The sequence below is a fragment of the Corvus kubaryi genome, unplaced genomic scaffold, assembly GCF_017639235.1.
Source record: "Corvus kubaryi isolate FWS band 111438036 unplaced genomic scaffold, C.kubaryi_AGA036_p1.0 37256, whole genome shotgun sequence".
NCBI lineage: Eukaryota > Metazoa > Chordata > Aves > Passeriformes > Corvidae > Corvus > Corvus kubaryi.
The window spans coordinates 8,239,825-8,258,110 of record NW_024581076.1 but is presented as its reverse complement, the minus strand read 5'-3'; the positions used below and the strand labels follow the sequence as shown (position 1 = coordinate 8,258,110).

At 36.6% G+C, this 18,286-nt stretch overlaps 1 protein-coding gene across 6 annotated transcripts in view; it reads right to left on the bottom strand.

Moving 5' to 3' along the window:
* SGCG (sarcoglycan gamma) overlaps window positions 1-18,286 on the bottom strand; it is a 110,657-nt gene that overhangs the window by 73,609 nt on the left and 18,762 nt on the right. For 3 of the 6 annotated variants that reach the window (XM_042023969.1, XM_042023971.1, XM_042023965.1), the window contains one exon: window positions 5,061-5,152. The gene's annotated coding sequence lies outside the window, so the exon portion shown is untranslated. Of the gene's footprint in view, window positions 1-3,100; window positions 3,285-5,060; window positions 5,153-18,286 lie in introns of all 6 variants that reach the window. The other 3 variants (XM_042023966.1, XM_042023968.1, XM_042023967.1) reach the window with 2 other exon arrangements.

Here is an 18,286-nt window from a genome sequence, read left to right as displayed (position 1 = left end):
TCCATTTTATTCTGCTTTCAGCAGTCTGGACTCACCAGAACATGTTTTTTTATTTATTATTACTGCCTCTCACTTAAAATCCTTTTCCTTAAAACCGAGGAAATTGGGTGCAGTGGAACTTTGCAGACATGTCTGCTTCCATCAGGAACCTGTATGCTTCTCACAGAAAGGTCTGACAGCTTGGAAATTCAAAGTAGGACCTATGTGAAACATTAACATGAAACAGAGACTGTTATACTCTACAGAGTCAACCTTTTCTGAAAGCTGCTAGTATCCACAACTAATAAGGCAATGATGCAAAAAGTCTGCATAAAATTTACTATCTGGCACTTGCAAGACTGGGAAAAGGTAAGGTGAAGCAAAGGTACTAAACTTCTGTTCCTCAGAGCACTGACAGCACAGCAAATAAACAAGGAGGAACTTAACAGTCATTACTACATGATTCCATCTCTACATCCCTTTATTGAAAATACATATAGACGTGATTCTTACAAGCAACCTTCAGGATATACATATCCACAAACACAAATAAACATCTATCTTATTGAAAACCGCGTGTTTTATGGCTGCCACCAGCATTATCCAACACTCCAGTACATACCACACTCCATTTTAAAAAATATTTATATATTTTAGTTTATATTTCTCTTCACAGTCTTATACAGACTTCATCTACCATAGAAATATAACCAACCATGGCATGAAATGCAGCAGCTGTTTAACAGCTTTTGGCAGATATACAGAAAGGTTTAATGAGAAGACTGGCCCAGGTAGCCAAAGCTAAGATGAATTAAACAGTGAGAATACTATTACCCGAGCTGAAAATTTGACCAGGATATTGAATTAACCTGTTATCCAAACTGGCATGATACTTTTAGCCTTGTTTAATAAATAAAAAAGCAACCAAACTGTATGTCAATGTCTAAATCATCTGTCTCCCATTCATTTTGCCTACCTCCTTCAATAGCTTTTGAGTTTCTTAGCCAATTTCAAGCAAATTCAGCAGACAAGCAGAGGCTTCCAATACTACATTCCTACAAACTTTCTGTAAATAACAGAGAAAATAAGAACCATTTATGTCTTTACTACGGGACCCCAATGGGCATGAAGACCTTATTAAATATCAGAAGACTGATGTGAGAGAAAGACCTTGTAAATGTCTCTGTTACAAAAATCCTTCAGTCACTGCTTGTTGAACATGTAAGACAATCAACTCTGAGAAATGAGTCCACAGGAAATCCAGCTTACTTAATTCCAAGTCATGAAAATAATTAAAAACAGCAAGAGGTTAGGACCTGGGATTTGTATCTCATGTACAAGGCATTACTTTCCACAGGAAGGAAAAAAATCTCACAAGGCTATTCAAGCAAGAGGATCTCTGGACACCCAGCTTTATGTGCCTGTTGACAGAGGCTTGGGTTTGTAAGAAATGGCTATCATTCCTTCAGCTGTTCCTTCACAACGCCTTCACTTAAAACATTCTGCATTCGCCTTCTCAATACTAAATATAATCACACTTATCTATTACATATATTATATGTACAATTACAAACCTATTACAGTAAGCATGAATATTGTCTCTTCATATTGTTACTGAAGCCTTATGTTTATGAATAAAACTCAAAATATAACATGCTTTAAACCACTGAGCTTTCAACCAGGAAAGAGCTGCATGCTGTCAGCAAAAGTATAGAGGTTTAGAAAAGAGATTTTAAGTGGTTCCCTCTAATGGTAGGCTTAATTTAGACCCTTTTATATTTAATTTAACTCCACGCAGTTGTTCTTATCCTTTGGTGGTATTCTAGGACCATTTTTTCTTCATTACATAATGGAAAGGAGGGGTGTATCTAACAGCACATTTGTTTAGAAGATAAATAGCAGTCCATCTCAGCCAAAGTGGCATCATTTGTGACTCTGTATCACAGACAAAACTTCCAAAATCTTAACTTACAGCTAACTTTCAGAACATTATGGCACAAAGTTCCTGCAGTTCACACAAATGGATTACTCATTTGGAAGTGGCTGTGCAGGGCAAAATTCATCTCTCCAAACACAGATAACATCAGCCATACTTACCTAGGCCCCCTCCACAGAAAATGGAGATAGACAGACACTTCTAGGACATGATTCACCTCCTCCTCAAGCAGGAGGAGATTTAAGACAGATATAGTAAAAACACCCGTATCTCTGTAAAAGAGCCCAGTTGACTGGTGTTGATGCACTAAAATCACATTCCTACACTTTGGCAATATCCTGTTTTAGGCACTTATGTGCTCATTCAGATTCGTGATTAAGTATGCAGTGCAAGCCCCCGCTGGTGGCGAGACACCAAGTATCATCCAATAAGTCATTTGATAATGAGTCAATAATCCACTGATACCTAGTTTGTAATTTTCTTTCAGGAAGTGAAATTATCCAAGAGAAAACGTATTTGAATTCAAGGGGGTTACAAACTTTCAAAAGGAGTTCTGTACACACATAATTATATGCCCCGTATTAATTCAAGTATGCTTCACAGAAGTTAGAAAGAATTTTGGTGACAATTCCTCAGGCGGGAGGTTTTTATCACACAATCAAGCCAAAGAGAAGTGCTCAGCAGAACTGTGGATCCATTCTTGACTAAATTTAACTTTTGTTAAAAGTTGGTATGTGATAAATAAACTGAGAGAAATCTATAGCTACAAGCATCAGAGGTTTACTACTCCAAATCAGATATTTATGCAAGTACAGTAAGATGATACTGTAAAAGACTTAAAAATTACCGAGTTAGCTTTTTAATACTACAGAAGTGCAGGTTTAAACTATGTAACTTAATACTACATTTAATTGTAAAAACAAGTATAAATAAACTATCTGAATCTAAAATTAAACTTGCAATTAAAAATGAACACATAATTTAGGCCCTAAAACAAATCACACAAGCATCAAAATGATCCTTCAATAAGGACAAAATCAGTCTGAAATGTTGCACAGAAACTTAGACGGGGAGAAGCTCAATACAACCATGTATTAAGTAAAGAACAAACAAAAAGAACTCAATTGTTAAGACGCTAACATTTTAATAAAGATATAAAAATAAATTTTAAAAATTGTTACTCACCTTGGAGATTTGAAACAATGTGGACTTCTGAATAAACTACAACCAGTCTCTTTCCAAGAGAGAATTGTCTAACTTTTCCACTACTTTCAGATCTGGAGTGGAAGATATTTTAGGCCTGGCCAAATATCACTGGAAGAAAATTCATTCACATGTTTGGCTGTGCTTTGCATTCCATCCTGTTGCTCTGGCACACAGACACAGCTAATTATAATCTGTGACATAAGCGGTTAATTCTACTGCTAAAATGGTTGTGTACTGACTCCAGAAATGAACTGCCCCACTGTAAGACACAACCAGTCCATAACGTGCACTAAAACGCCCAACATGTCACATAATGCAAAGTCCTTTATTAAAATCTGAGAATGTGAGCACTCCATAGAACCTGCACATAAAAACTATTATCAGAGTTAGCTGCTAGCAGCATGCAATGCAAAATTAGAAACCAAAAGCCTTCTGCTTTCTTTTCTGAATCCATATGTAACATCCCGACTGAATTTTAAGAGTCCATTTTCTGAAAACTTTTCATTTTAATGCTAACATTATTCTAGCTATAATCTAGACTGGGTTGCATATAAAAAGTCTCTTTAAACAAGGAAATACAGATATTGTAATATACCTATAATAGCACATAAAAATTTTATACAAGAACTATACTAACAATTACCAATCTTTCCAAAAAGCTAAGCCTATCCTTGTATCTAAAACACAGATGCATATATATGCATAGATGCATGTAAATACTAAGAGCTATATAAAAAAAAAAAAAATTGCATGTATTACATACTTTCAGATGACATTGTAGAAGTTATAAGACATTTTTTTTTTTTTTTTTTTTTTTTTTTTTTTTTTTCCCCAGTACCATTAAAGCTTTGAGTTCTCAAATGCAGAAAAAGAATTCCAGACTGGAACTGCTTACATTAGTCTGCCTGCACAAACATCGACCAGCAGACTTCCTGTTCAACCTGAGATATGTGAGAATCTGTGCTAGTAGCTTTCCACAATTTAAAAAGCATTACAGCATACATTTGCAAGATTTCCAGAACAAAAGTTTGTGCTATGTGAAGCACTGCAATCATCATCCTTGTTTGGACAATTTCATTTCTCAAAGCACATTTCCTTGTTTTCAGCCATGTGCTCACACTGTCATCACGCTTTAGAAGACGAAGCGCCTATCAGACATTTAACAGCTGCAGATCATAAATTTAGGACTGACACAAATCCAGCTGATCACAGGCTTACAAGACGCTTTTTTCCCTTCATGAATTCTGTGGCCATTAATCCTTCGATCATCAGATTCTGTTTACTTATACAAACGGAGTTCTTTTCTATGTAAAGAAATTAATTCACTGGTATCTGCCAAAAATGACAAATATGTCCAATAACAAAATATTTATCAATACCTTTAAAACAGATTTTATATTTAATCTCAGGGTTGTATGAAAGATAAAGTGTGAGGAAAGCATTTGTATGTTGTGTTAACACCAAAGCTTTTCCTCAACTGAAATTCCTTTTAAGTATTAGAGGAAGAAATCTATAAATGATGGACAGTTTTGAAAGGTTCATTATTTAGTCATTATTTAGGTAATTGGGTATTCGTGCCTAGGGAGTTTCTGGAAAATCTTTTCCCCATTCTTGGAGAAAATCAGAGGATCAGATAAAACTGGGTACATGACCTTCAAAACCCCAATGTTTTTAACTGTATTTTAACAGGTTTTCTTTTGACATACTTGTAGCTATTCGATTTCTCAACAGATAGAAAAGACTGACTAACATAGTGCCTAGCTACTGAAAGATTAGATCCTATCACCCAGTATCTCTCCTTATGACAGAACTTTGCACTATTTTCCATATACGATTTCTCTTCACTGCTCTACATGCATGATATGCTTTGTCTTGCTCTTCTACATAACTGATTTCTGCAAAGTAAAAACTTGAAAAAACGAAAAGAACAAATAAATACCTCAGTTAGTAACTTCTGAAGTTCTCATGAAGTAGGACTGAAGCAAGAGCAACTGTCAGTGAGTTCTGTACCATCTGAAGGCAGCTGTCCTCCTATTTAAATGCAAAGAAGGGAAAGAGAAAGCAAAATTTTCCTTGAGCATGGAGAAAAAATAAGATATATTCACAAATAGCCTTCCCTACTTTAACTGACAACATTGTACAATTGACAGACCAAAATTCACTGAGCTTAAGACTGCAGAACACAATGGAAACACTGGACACCCAACAGCTGTTTGGACTGCAAATGCTCATGACAGCAGAGTTTACAGTACATGAGAAATAAACATCAGTCAAAAATCTACATGCAAAATAATAAAAATACTTCTGTTGCAACTATAAGATTAGAATCCATTAGTATAATTAACAATAACTTCAATTATGGGCTTACACTGCCTTTGTACAAAATCTTAATCTTTCTTTCCCTCAAGTAATTTTCTTCACAGTCCAAGAATGCTGATATCCATTCCTCACCCCAAAACTGCCAACCTCCTTTTCAACGGGATTTTGGAAGTCAATGGCTGAAGACTTAGTCCTGAAAAGGTAACTGAGCAAGCATATTTATCTTTCGCATTTTCAGAGTCCACCCATACGAGCACCTGACTAACTAGAAGCACTTGCAAACTTACATCAGGAAAAAACAATGGTAAAAAATACAGAAATTATGGTTTTAATATTCTGCTATTTTAACCAATTCTACTTTTTTTAACAGAAGTTTGCTGTATCCCTATAAGATTTCAAAAATGTGTATTCCTCAAAGTACAAAACAACACAGTTTTGGAGAAGACACTATCAGGTATCAGTTTAAGGAATTCATCTAAATAGAAAGGACATAGAAGACGTTTTGTCATGTCAGTTATTTTTCAAGTCTGTGAGATGCTTAAACACTGTGATAAGCAGCAGAAAGCAAAGGCTATTTAAGTGGTGATAAGGATTTGGTAAGCGAAGGGTATTTAGGAAGCAAGAATATTCTAGCCTGTATAGGAAGTGGAATTTATCTGAAATACTGTGATTATGTGGAAAACAGTAAAAATAACTAAAAGTAGGTTGTACAGATGTGTAACTCCAGATGATATCAGAGATCTTTTTAAACCTAAAAGATTCTATGAAACAGGAATTTTGACATATGAAATATTAAAAGATACCTTGGTAAAGGCTCAGAAAGGTGGAGTAGTGTAGCAAAAGCAAATTTAAGTATAAAATGGCAGAAACTTCGGGGAATAAAGTATGAATGCAAAATCAGAAAGTAACCAAATTCTCAAAACAACTACAGTGCAGGATACTTTTAATAATGGTTAGAAAATATAAAAAGTAATTATTTACTAGACATCTCTGGACTCCCAATAACAGAGGGGAAATGTCCAAGTATCCTCTGTTCTTGTTCTTGGGCATTTTAGTTACCCATGAGCTTGAATAAAGATGCCACAGAAAAATCAGCTTTTCAAAACCGATTTTTCCAGTTCTCTTGACTTCCCACCATGTTAGAGGTTCCAATGTGATATTAAGCAAGAACTGGTGAAAAGAATTTTTCTAGTATTTCCCTCCAGAGCATTTTGAATTGGCTATGTTTGATGTGCTTTTTAAATTTGTAAGAGATAGGATAGCTGGTCATTTATTGATAGATTGAGACCTTATCTCTTCCTAAGAATAGGGCTATGGTGAATATTAAAATGGGATGTAATCTTCTAAACCTGAGCAAAACAGTGAGCCAAAAGAGGGTTATAACTTTCCCATATAAATAGAGAGAAACATTTGAAAGTTACTCTTACACCAGTTAAAGCTATAAATATGCAGGTGTTTTAAGGAGTTACAAAGTGGAAAAGGCTCCAATAGGAACCTTTTAAAATAAACACGTGACTCACAAACATAAGGCTTTAAGGGAGATCTGCTTAGACCATTTAATTACGTGAGATCTATAAGGAGGCTCAAAACAGCTTTGAAACTCAGAATATTTATGTTTTGTTAGAGAAGGAAAAATAATAAACCAAAAGAGAAAAACCTGAAAATTACTATGCGAGACAATACGAAAACAAAGGAACTTGTAGGTATCCAACTGCCCTGTGGGTCAGTGCACAGCAGGTCTGGTTTCTAGGAACTTTTTCATCTGTGAGCACGAACAGCTGGCTGTGGGTCTATTGCCTGATCATCCTAACAGTATCTCAATCGCTGCTTCAGCTGCTAGGCTTTTGTTCCTTGCTGCCACACGCCTTTTCTCTATCCCACTTTTTGACACATTCTGTCACCTTTCCTCCCCAATACACTCAGTGGCTCCAGAAAAGGAATCTTTTTCACTTATTGTTCACCAGCTCTACTCAATCTCTTTTCTAGTTAATGTAGACACAAAATTAATTTACATAGATCAGTTTCAAACTGCTCACAGAGTTGAAACAACTGTTTCACAGAGGGCTAGCTAAGGTTTTTTAGGGGGGGAGGATGTGTTAAATTATATCTTCTGCTTGGATTGCATCTTCACACAATCTGATTTAAAACAATTTAATTTCTGTGAGTTTAATTCTGCATGAACCTTTAAAGAAATTAAGAAGTGAAACAAGTGACAAGCTGCATGTGTACTCTGTGCTCAACACTGCACTCTGTGCAAAGATGAGCCTGACAGCTGCCCTGGAATATAGGTAAGTCAGGAGAAATTTATCTTCTAAGAGCAAACAGGAAAGCTCATGTTTGTAGACCCTTTCAAAGAGTCCAGCTGAAAAGATTAATTTGGAGTCTGCAGCTTATGCAGACTGGAAGACACAAGGGAGGGACCTTGCTATATAGCACTACGTTAAAAGCAGAAAATGTTGCCTAACTTAGTATCAAGGAGCAAAAAACCCCACCAAACACTAAATGTCCAAGCAGATTTGTAATGATCTTGTCCTGTTGCATTGTTGGTATAATTCAAGCATTCTCCTAGGCATGAAATGCAAATACTGTTAGCTTGAGGAAGTTAATTATTAGTTTTTTCTCAAGAAGAATACCATAAATGTTTTTTTCTTTGGTATACTTAACAAAGCATACAGAAATCCATACTTTTGTTTATATGAAATTCTCTAATATTCTGGACAGGAGGGTGGAGCAAAGCACTTTTTAATAAGTGTGCTATTTTGTGCATTGAGATTTTTATTTTAGGATATGATTCATTGTGCACCTACTCAGAGCTCCATCTGCAAGCCCTCTGTGACAGGCAGAATAGAGTATTTACTCTATCACTTCTACAACACATGCCAACAGTACTGACAATCAACAGAGAACCACATTTCATGTTCTCTGGTTATAACATTTCCTCTTACATCATCTGGCCTTTACTAAAAACAAAAGCAAAACCTCAAATGCATTAAATGTCCAGAGCAGGATGGTCTATTATGCCTTGGGATATTATGCCTTCGGATATCTGAATTCTGAGGATTCAAGCAAACACATGGGTGTCATCCAGTACGGGTGGCTGTATGAAACAGAAAACTGAATGACTGTCCCTCCATGGTAGAACAGGTTTATTAGATCTTGAAAGCACTGCCTCTGTACCCATATTCTCATATTGCATAATGGCTTGTACGGAGACAAACCCTAAAGAGTACGATGAGCTTAACACTCTCCTTTGCTTTCTTCCTATTTCTTTTATCTACTTTCATTCTTCTTGCTTCCTTCCCTACTCACTGACAGAGCAGAAGTACTGGTGATCGAGAGATATAAAAGTCCACCATTCTATTTTATTATTAAATGCTGTATTTCAGTAATATAGTATATATTTAATTCTGAGAAATTAAGCATTTATCTAATTTGCATTTGAAACAAAAGCATATAAAGCATATAAAATTCTGTTTAAATCCAGTTATTCCGTGTCTACTTAATTAGCTAGACTAGTTTTCTCATTCAGTACCACCATGCACCTTTCCAGAAAGAAAAAAAAGAAAGTTAAGGCACACAAGAAAAATATTTCCAGTTTCAAAAGATTTAGAAGAAGAGAAGTGAAAATATGAAAATTACAGTGCTCTGGCCTGGACACTATAACAGGAACCATTGTCCCAGAACTCATGCCCTGACAGACCCAATGCCCAGAATTTACTGGATCGTAATTTTATATTTGGAGCAACTGACTATTAAATTAATTCCATAGAGGGAATATGCATTAGTTTAATTTTCTTAAAACTCCAATCTTCAATAAAAGTGATAAAAAGATGGAAAACTATTTAATAATGTAAAGCTACAGTATTAAAACAGTGCTTCTTCCCTGTTAAAAAAGAGAGGAAAGTTATTGTAGGATGGTCATACTACAGACCAGCATTTATGCTCAAAGAGATTAACTAAGACTGGCTGTTAAGTATAAGTAAGTGAATACATTCTTAACAATTTGTTATGAGACCTGAAGAGAACTTCTTTAAATTCTTTTGTTGCATAGGTTCAGCTTACAAAATACCAAAAGTACTTGCAAAAAACAACCCTATAAAACTAACACATGAAAGCTAACAGAAGAAAATACATAGAATTGAAAAGGGAGTTAATCCAAAGGTATGTTTTAGCTAATATGCAGTCATTTACCTAATTAAATCTTGATACAAGTGAAATGAGGGTGTTAGCATAAATCAGTGTATGAGCAAAACTAGTATATGCATAATTTATATCCTAAATTTTATTTAGCACTAATCTAGACAAAATAAGTTGGAATTTTTTTCATTTTACATGACTTCTGTTCACACATTCTGATGAATAGTCAATGTAAAAAGGAATCAGGAATAATGAAGGCTTCAGCTGTATAAGAAAGTTACATGAGTTTACATGATCTATTTCTAGACAATTTATGTTTATATTTACACATATAAAACAGAACTTTGAAGTGAATTTGCTTAAAAGTTTCCTTTACGGTGAGCTCCTCACAGTAAGTCTCAAGATTATAATATAATTTAAAAAAAAAAAATTTAAATAGAGAACCTGGAAGCAGCCAGGTAAGACAGAATGTAAATAGAAGAAAGCTTATGAACAAGTAATTGCCTGTCTGTTTTTCTTTGCTCAAAAAACCCTTTCTTTCAGACCTGATGTCCGTTCCCTCCTCAGTAATTTTATTTCAAAAACTCTGAAGTTCCCTCCAATATCAAGGAGGTTGCCATTTTATCGCCTGTGAAATTTGACTTGCAGCTCTGCAAGTCAAAGGAGCAATTTCTCCTCTTAACTGTTCCTCTGGAGCTGCAGGCTCTTAGACCCTCATTGTGCTTCTTCCTGCTTTTTTACTCCTTGATAATTTTGTGGATTCTAAAATTGTCTTTTTTAGAGTATTTTTATATGCCTCTAAGGAATGACAATCTTCTCTGATTCCTTCAGAGGTCTTACCTGATACAGTCAGTCTTATAAATAGAACACATCAAGTAGGAAGAACTAAGAGCCCCCAGGTTAGGCCATACCCTCCTATGTTGTAGAATGAACTTGCTAATAGACAAAGGGAAACACTGTTCTTCCATAATTTGCACATACACCATAATACAACATAATACAACCATTATGTGCTCTCTGAAATCAGCTGAATGAATTAATGTCTTGTAGTCAGTATAGGAAAAGCTTTTATCCAATACTGATTATCTCCTGTGGTTTTTTTGGTAGCCAAGGAAAGGCAACACTCCCAAAGTACTTTACCTTTCCTTTAAAACTATGCTACAAATCGCTGAATGATTGATGATTTTTCCTTTTACAAGTTCCCATTGTAAAGCTGTTCTGAAGTAGATTACTATTAATTTTGCAATCAAAATCATACTACACCCTATGATTCACTAAAAGAATGCCAGGGAAAAAAGCACCCTAGCATTTTAAAATGCCAAAAATGGGGTGGAGAGTGAGAAAAGGCACAATAAAAAGCGTTTTTAGTGCTACAGAGTAAAACAGCCTGGACTACAGATATATTAGCTATTATTCTAGAAACTAGAAGTATACAGTATTTTATAGGATTTCTATTTTTGACTGTGGAACTGAGTCCCTCACTTTTAAATTCCCAAGAAATAGTTAACACATTGACAGGTACAGAGTCAACCCTGCAAAACAGCTCACAGAGAGAACTTCTCACCTTGAAGGCATGAGTAATCTTTGGTTAACGAAACACAGTTACATATTGGGTTTACATGGCCACATTTTGATAGTAGGGGGCTACAGGGGTGGCTTCTGTGAGAAGCTTCCAGAAGCTTCCCCCATGTCCAGCAGAGCCAATCCCTGTCAGCTCCAAAGGTGGACACACCGCTGGTCAAGGCTGGGCTGATCAGAAATGGTGGTAACGCCTCTGAGATAACATATTTAAGAAGAATTTTAAAAAGATATAATTGCAGCCAGAGAAGAGCAGGGTGAGAACATGTGAGAGGGACAGCGCTGCAGATCCCAAGGTTAATGGAGAAGGTGGCAGAGGAGGTGCTCCAGGCGCCAGAGCTGAGATTCCTCTGCAGCCCCTGGTGCAGACTGTGATGAAGCAGCTGTGCCCCTGCAGCCCCAGGAGATCCACAGGGGTGCAGAAATCCACCTACAGCCCATGGAAGAGCCCACCCTGGAGCGGGTGGAGGCCTGAGAGGAGGCTGTGACCCCATGGGAAGCCCATGCTTGAGCAGGCTCCTGGCAGGGACCTGCAGACCCATGGAGAGAACGAGCCCACACTGGAGCAGGTTTCCTGGTAGGACTTGTGACCCTGTGGGGGACCCTTGTTGGAGCAGGCTGTGCCTGAAGGGCTGCACCCTGTGGAAGAGCGACCCACATTGCAGCAGCTTGCGAAGAACTGTTGCCCATGGGATGGCCTCATGCTGGAGAAGTTCAGGGAGAACCATCTCCTGTGGGAGGGACCCCACACTGGAGCAGGAGAGACTCTTCTGGCTGAGAATAATAACAATAACAATGTGTGATGAAATGACTGTAACCCTCATTCCCGTCTCCCTGCACTGCTAGGGAGGAGGAGGCAGAGATGAGAAAGAGGGAGAGGTAGGGGAAGGTGTTTTTAAAATTTGTTTTTACTTCTCATTATCCTGCTCTGATTTTGTTAGCAATAAATTCAATTAATATCCCCACATCAAGTCTGTTTTCCCCATGACAATACTTGGCGAGTGTTCTTTCTTGGTCCTTATCTCAACCCACGAAACCTTCACCGTATTTCCTCTCCCCTGACCAGCTGGGAAGAGGAGTGATAGAGTGCGTCTTGTAGGTGCTGGGCATCCAGCCAGCGTGAACCCTCTACGCATCAAAAAATACAATTCAATTGATGATTTCCCAAGATCTCTCCATGAAGAATCTGTACTGAACCATATTTTAGAGTGCAAGACTGAAGTACTTAATTCAGAGTCACTTTTCTGGATCAAGGTGATTGTCCTCATCGGGCAGAAAAAGCAAGCTTAACATTCAGCTCAGGAGATTTTACCTCTTCTAATGTTTTAAGAAGACAAAAAGAAGGCCAGTGGAAAGGAAGCAAAAAAAGGACAAGTTATTTTTCTTATCAACCACAATAACGAAACAGGCATTTGTGCTCCTGCTTTCTGTAGAAAAAATCAAACAGCCTCTAAAGAGCAACAGTAGAAGTGTAGAGAAAATAATTTTTAAGAATCTGGTTTGACATTCTGAACTTGTACTGAAGCAGAGCCTTGGCACCAAAGGTGAAGTCACAGCTCTTGATCCATAAGATCTTTTTTGAACTACTATTAATAAGAAAGACTGAAAAATAACAATAATAATATTGTTAGTATACCCCAACTATTTGTTGGCCCTACTGAGATTTTTGCTTTGCCAAAATGCAAGTAGAAAAATTAGGCACATGAGAAGTGAATTTAATTAGGAACTTGCCATCTGGCATAAGCTGGCAAATGTTAAGTGGCGCCCTTTCAATACAGAAGAAACAATAATCAACCAGGGAACAGACTATAAGCTATTTCCTGTTAGATTGAAATGAGCAAATTAACTATGGGAATAGTGTATTATCTAGTATTTTGAAGGGTTATCCTCGAGGCTGAGCTGTAGGCAACCACAGCAAGCAGAGTAACCATAGTAAAAGTGTTGACTTAAAATCGACAGATGTAAATTGATAAATTTTGGCAGTCTTTAAGAATATGACATTCCAACTTATTAAGCAAAGTTTGACTATAACTTGTAAAATAAATAATTGTATCAGTTTAAACAAGAAATAATAGTAGTGCTATCTGGAGCAATGTTTATTATAATTTGACATCCCATTCTGACAAATATGAAAAAAAATAAAGAATAACCAACTAGTATGGAAATGGACAACAAACTGAAGTAGGCTCTACTCAGCTGCTCTAGTTGTGCAAAACAGGAGACAATTTGTTTGATTTTAGTAAGAAACATTATCAACAAATGCCCAAGTTTTCCCTCTAGTGAACTTGTGATTCATAGTAGTTTCATAATTACTAGTCAAAGTAATTGACTAGTAGGGAATACGTTCATTTTAACCATAACCAGAAGGTATGGTTAAAAGCCTTTTTCCCTGTTATTTACTCACAACATTTAATGTCACATCTTTACTTCTCACACTCTATTGGCTTTGCATCAGCTGAAGTGACAACAGCTACATCCTAGTTGGTATGATCACCTCATTTACTGTCTGAATAAACGACACAATTTTCAGCTGTGCAGTCAAACACCCAGTCCATCGACTGCTAGAAAACGGCTGCAGGGCTAAACACAAAGCCAAGGCACAGATCAGCCCCTCCAGCAGAAAACAACTTCCAGAAATTCACTGTCCATTTCCTAAGGAAAAGGTGTCTGACCATCTCCAACCTACTGTGATGACCCACACTTCCCCTTAAGGGTGGGTCATCACACCTATTCTGTTACGGTGTATTAATCCAGCAGATAAGCACCAAAACCAGGCTAAAAGTGCATTGGTCTAGTCAGCTATTGCACAAAACTGAATGGACCTTTTTATGCACAGTATAACTAGCTGCATATCCAGTTTAACCATGACTTAGAGCTATCTGTACTTTTTCTAGCATTTTCTACGGAAGCGTCCTTGATATTTCCAAGAATATCGATAGGAAGAGGCCTTAAAGAATAACCAGCAACATACAAGTAGTCAGTGCCAAGCCTTTCAGATTTTCAGAATGTGCACGTATCTTTGGGGCTCTTTCTCTTTAATCGTCATTGTTAGACTTTATAATTAACTGATTTTACCTGCCTCATAGGAACCTTAAAATCTGATTCTGGGCTTGGCAAAGCCATCAATACCAGACCACTTTATTTTTATATTCTCAGGCAAGTTCTAGTAGACACTTGATGTACTTCTCTTTCCTCATTAACTTTGCTTGACATGCTTAGATTTTAAGATTTTTCTTAAGTCAAGGGCATCTTGCTTTGCTATCAATAGCTAGTAGTTCTTATTTCTTATACCATTTAATACTCCTTGTCTGTCTTCTATAACATATCCCCAAAAGATGAAAAAAATTAATGAAGCTGCATTTTAAAAACAGACATATAGTCCAATACATTTGCGGGTGCATGTGAAAATACTTACAGGTATCTCTCAAAATTCCCCCACAATTCTCTACTGCTTGCCACAGGACCGAGCAAGTGGAAAGGATGGCAGTTTTGTTTGCTACTGAAATAGTCTGGGGAGTAAAGGTCTGGTCAAGACTATATTCAGATTTTCTCCTGAGAATGGCACAGGAAGAGAAGCTATATTTTTGGATATTTGTGTTCTCCTTACATTTTTAAGACTGAATCAAGGAGGGATTGGCACTTTTGACACCTGAGGCTAGAAGAGAAGTTGCCTCCAGCCATACTGATTTTCATGACAGCTTTCCTGGATATCTTGTTAGCTGAAGACTGGAAAGTCAGGGAAGATAGACACTGAGTGTTGCATTTGTGATATTTAGCATCCAACAGCACATAGAAATACTCCTCCTGCAGTGATATGGATACCCAAGTGACTGTGAAAAAGACAATGACTCACCTTCAGGTTACACATTCAGAAACTGGAAGGAGATGAATGAAAATGCGTTTGCACTGTTGCTAGGGAAGTTGTTCAATCCTACAGGCAGATTGTAACAATGCTTCATGTAAAGGCCATGCATTGAGAGACCAGGATGAGCAGCTTGTGAAGTACTGTAGGAAAGTTTGACCTTACTCTGGGAGAAACTAATGGAGGAAAACCCACAAAGGACAGACCCTGAACAAAGAAGGAGCATTTCCAGGCTGCTGGTTTAGTAGTCAATCTGCTGTAGGAAGATACCATTTCTGCTCTTGATGCTTAATGTGCAAGCTACATACAGGTTAAGGAGAATGGCCCTTAAAATATAAAAGACTACCTCTGTGAGCAACAAAACTGTACTCACTGAACATTTTCCAGCAGCACCCTCCCCAAGATGATAGGAAATTAGTACACCCTTCTAATCATACAATGTAACCTCTGCAGAACAAGCCAAGAGATGAAGAGATTCTTCTACATTAAATTCTATCTCTTTGCTCAAGTAGCATTTTATAGCCTCATGTATTGCAAGTCTCGTCTTCACTGCAAGAGAAGTCTTCACTTGTCTTTCACTGCAAAAGAATAGATTGGGCTTTGTTTTGTACCATTATTTCTACTTGAAGCATATTCTTGTAGTAAGTCTATACCTTAGGTAGCTTGCTTTCTTTTCCAGCAATCATCAACATTCTAAACAACGACTTGTACATGGTCTATATACTGTCCAATAGCTCCACTTTAAATCTTCTTCTTATAGCAGTACAGATAACCAGGTAATTTGCATTTGTTAATTATTTTATGGTTACAAAAAAATGGAGAAAATATGTCAACCTAATTCATATTTATATGAGTGTTGTACACTCATTTATAATTAAAAAATCCCCAACATCACTAATAGAAAATATTTTGGGCTATATAAATTTTTAAATGGCATATTCCAAAATTACAAAATTAAGTATGACAAGAAAAGACAGATTCATAGTCCCTCTTCCATGCTTAGTAAACAGTAAAATTTATATGCTTACTTATATTCCTCTATGAAAAACATAAGTACCTTAAAGTATCTTTTTTCAAAAGTTTTTACTAGAAATACCACATAAAATCAACTGTTTGTTCTGTGTAGGCCCAGGGAACAGATCCAGAGGAGGGCAAAGGCCCCGATTAGCAAGATGAGGTAAAAAATAGCAAGCCAAACAGATGGATCCATTGTAACTAATGGAGTGTCAATTTCTTATCAACTAAAGTGACCTTATACGTACTTTGCATTCCCAAAAGATAACTAAGCATAAACGAGATATGAGGTTTTTTTTTTTTTCTTATTGAAAGAGTAATTATCAATTAGCAATGCAGTGAAGGTTCTGTGTCACTCTCTCAGAACCACTAACAGTTTCAAACTTTGAGATACGTATTTGATGTGCTTGGTGCAGAAGCAGCACTATTGACAGCTGGCTATCTCTGAAGGATGCTTCCCAGTTTTCAGCAGATTGCAATGCAGCATCTGTAATGATGTCAAGTACTAACAATTCTCACTCCTCATTCCTAAGCCAATCCTATGCAATTCATTACAGCTCTTGATTTCACCTGCTTTAGCAAGGATCCATAAACAGCAAGCATCCTTGTGAGAAAACATACATTTCCACAAACCAATGCTTTTCTGAGTATGAATAGTGTAACTTTTTCAGGGAGTTGACTCGACCCCAGTGATGTGCCTTTGGAGATAGCTGTAAGTTTGATTGAAGATGGATGCCTTTGTCTTGCTTCTTTTTAAGCACTGTGAAACAAAGATTCAATCTTAAGAGGAAAGACAGAATTTAAGGAACAATGCTTGCAGTCATTAGAAAATCCTGACTTCTACAGAACTGTTGGGATAATTCTTATCAAGAGTAACTCTAATAACAAAAATGTAAAGTATAATTTTGAGAATGAAATTAACAAAAGTCTGCCTGGTGTATTTGTGTTAATCTGGGCTAATGATCAGGAATAATAGATTTTTTTGTAAAAACTACATGAAAATCTCAGTGTTTTGCTTAATAAATTACATAATATTTAAAAGGAGGGTATTGATTTTATAAAGAGGTATGTTTATAGAGACACTGATAATTTACACTAAAATAGTCTCCAAAAGTAAGTTTTACAAATTAGATGCTTTGAAACATTTACAGAAACTAAAATTTTTCATAAATAACTAAAACTATAGCAATGCAGAGAATTCAGCAGCTACAGAATATTTGCTGCATTTTCCGTTTTCTTTAGTAATATGAAATCAAGGTGAAAGCAGAAAAGGATTTTATGGCTGTGAGACAATCATAGAATCTCACACCCACATACTTAAAGAGGGCCCAAACGGAGAAAACTGTGAATGTGCCTGGAAAAACAAACTGCAGTCAACCTATAAAGTAGAAGAAGGTGTCTCTAGAAGTTCCAGAAAAGCTTAGGGGAAAAAAATGAAGTCCTGGTGTACCGTATCAATCCCCTTGCCGGAGTTCTCTTACTGCCTTAATAGCCACTCAGCATGGGGCTAGAATCTAAGTCCCAATATAAGAACAATTAAAGAAACATCAGGATCATACACAGCTACAATATGACATTATTTTTTTAATAACCAGAAAACAAACAGTCCCTTTGGGAAGATATTTAATTTCCTAGAAAAGCTTTTTCTAAAAAGTGAGTGCATCAAAATTTCCCAGATTGTAAATAATAAGTTGTCTTCCACTGTCTATAAATATTTTACTTTCCATGTTAGAACTTGATTTGATGAGTAGCTGTTGAACTCCATTTGAGATAAAATTTTCTCATGTCTATTTACTCTCCAGCTGCTTCAATTAATTTACAAAAAAATGCAAAAAGTGTTGCATAAAACCAAAATATTCACTATCTACTCTGCACCTGTCACTAAAGTGGATGACCGTACAGCTTTTTACCACGGGACTTAATTCAAGCCACAAAAATAAACTCTCTTTTCATCAAGCTCCTGTCTGCAAAACTCTAATTCAGATTACATATGGGAATTCTCCTATCAGCATTCAGAAACACCACACATTGTAGCTAGGAAGAGAAACAAAGCTTGTCTCTGATGTTGTTGTTAACGCCATCCAACATCTTCCACAGCTTCTCAACTGAAAGAGCTATTTTATCTCCAATCCCTTATTTATCCTGATATTCTTGCTTAGCTGCATTTTGAAGCCCCTTTTCATGAATGCAGCTTTCAAAACCAAGGGGGAAAATTATCCTAACCAGTAATGGTACTCCTTCCTCGGATAATTCAC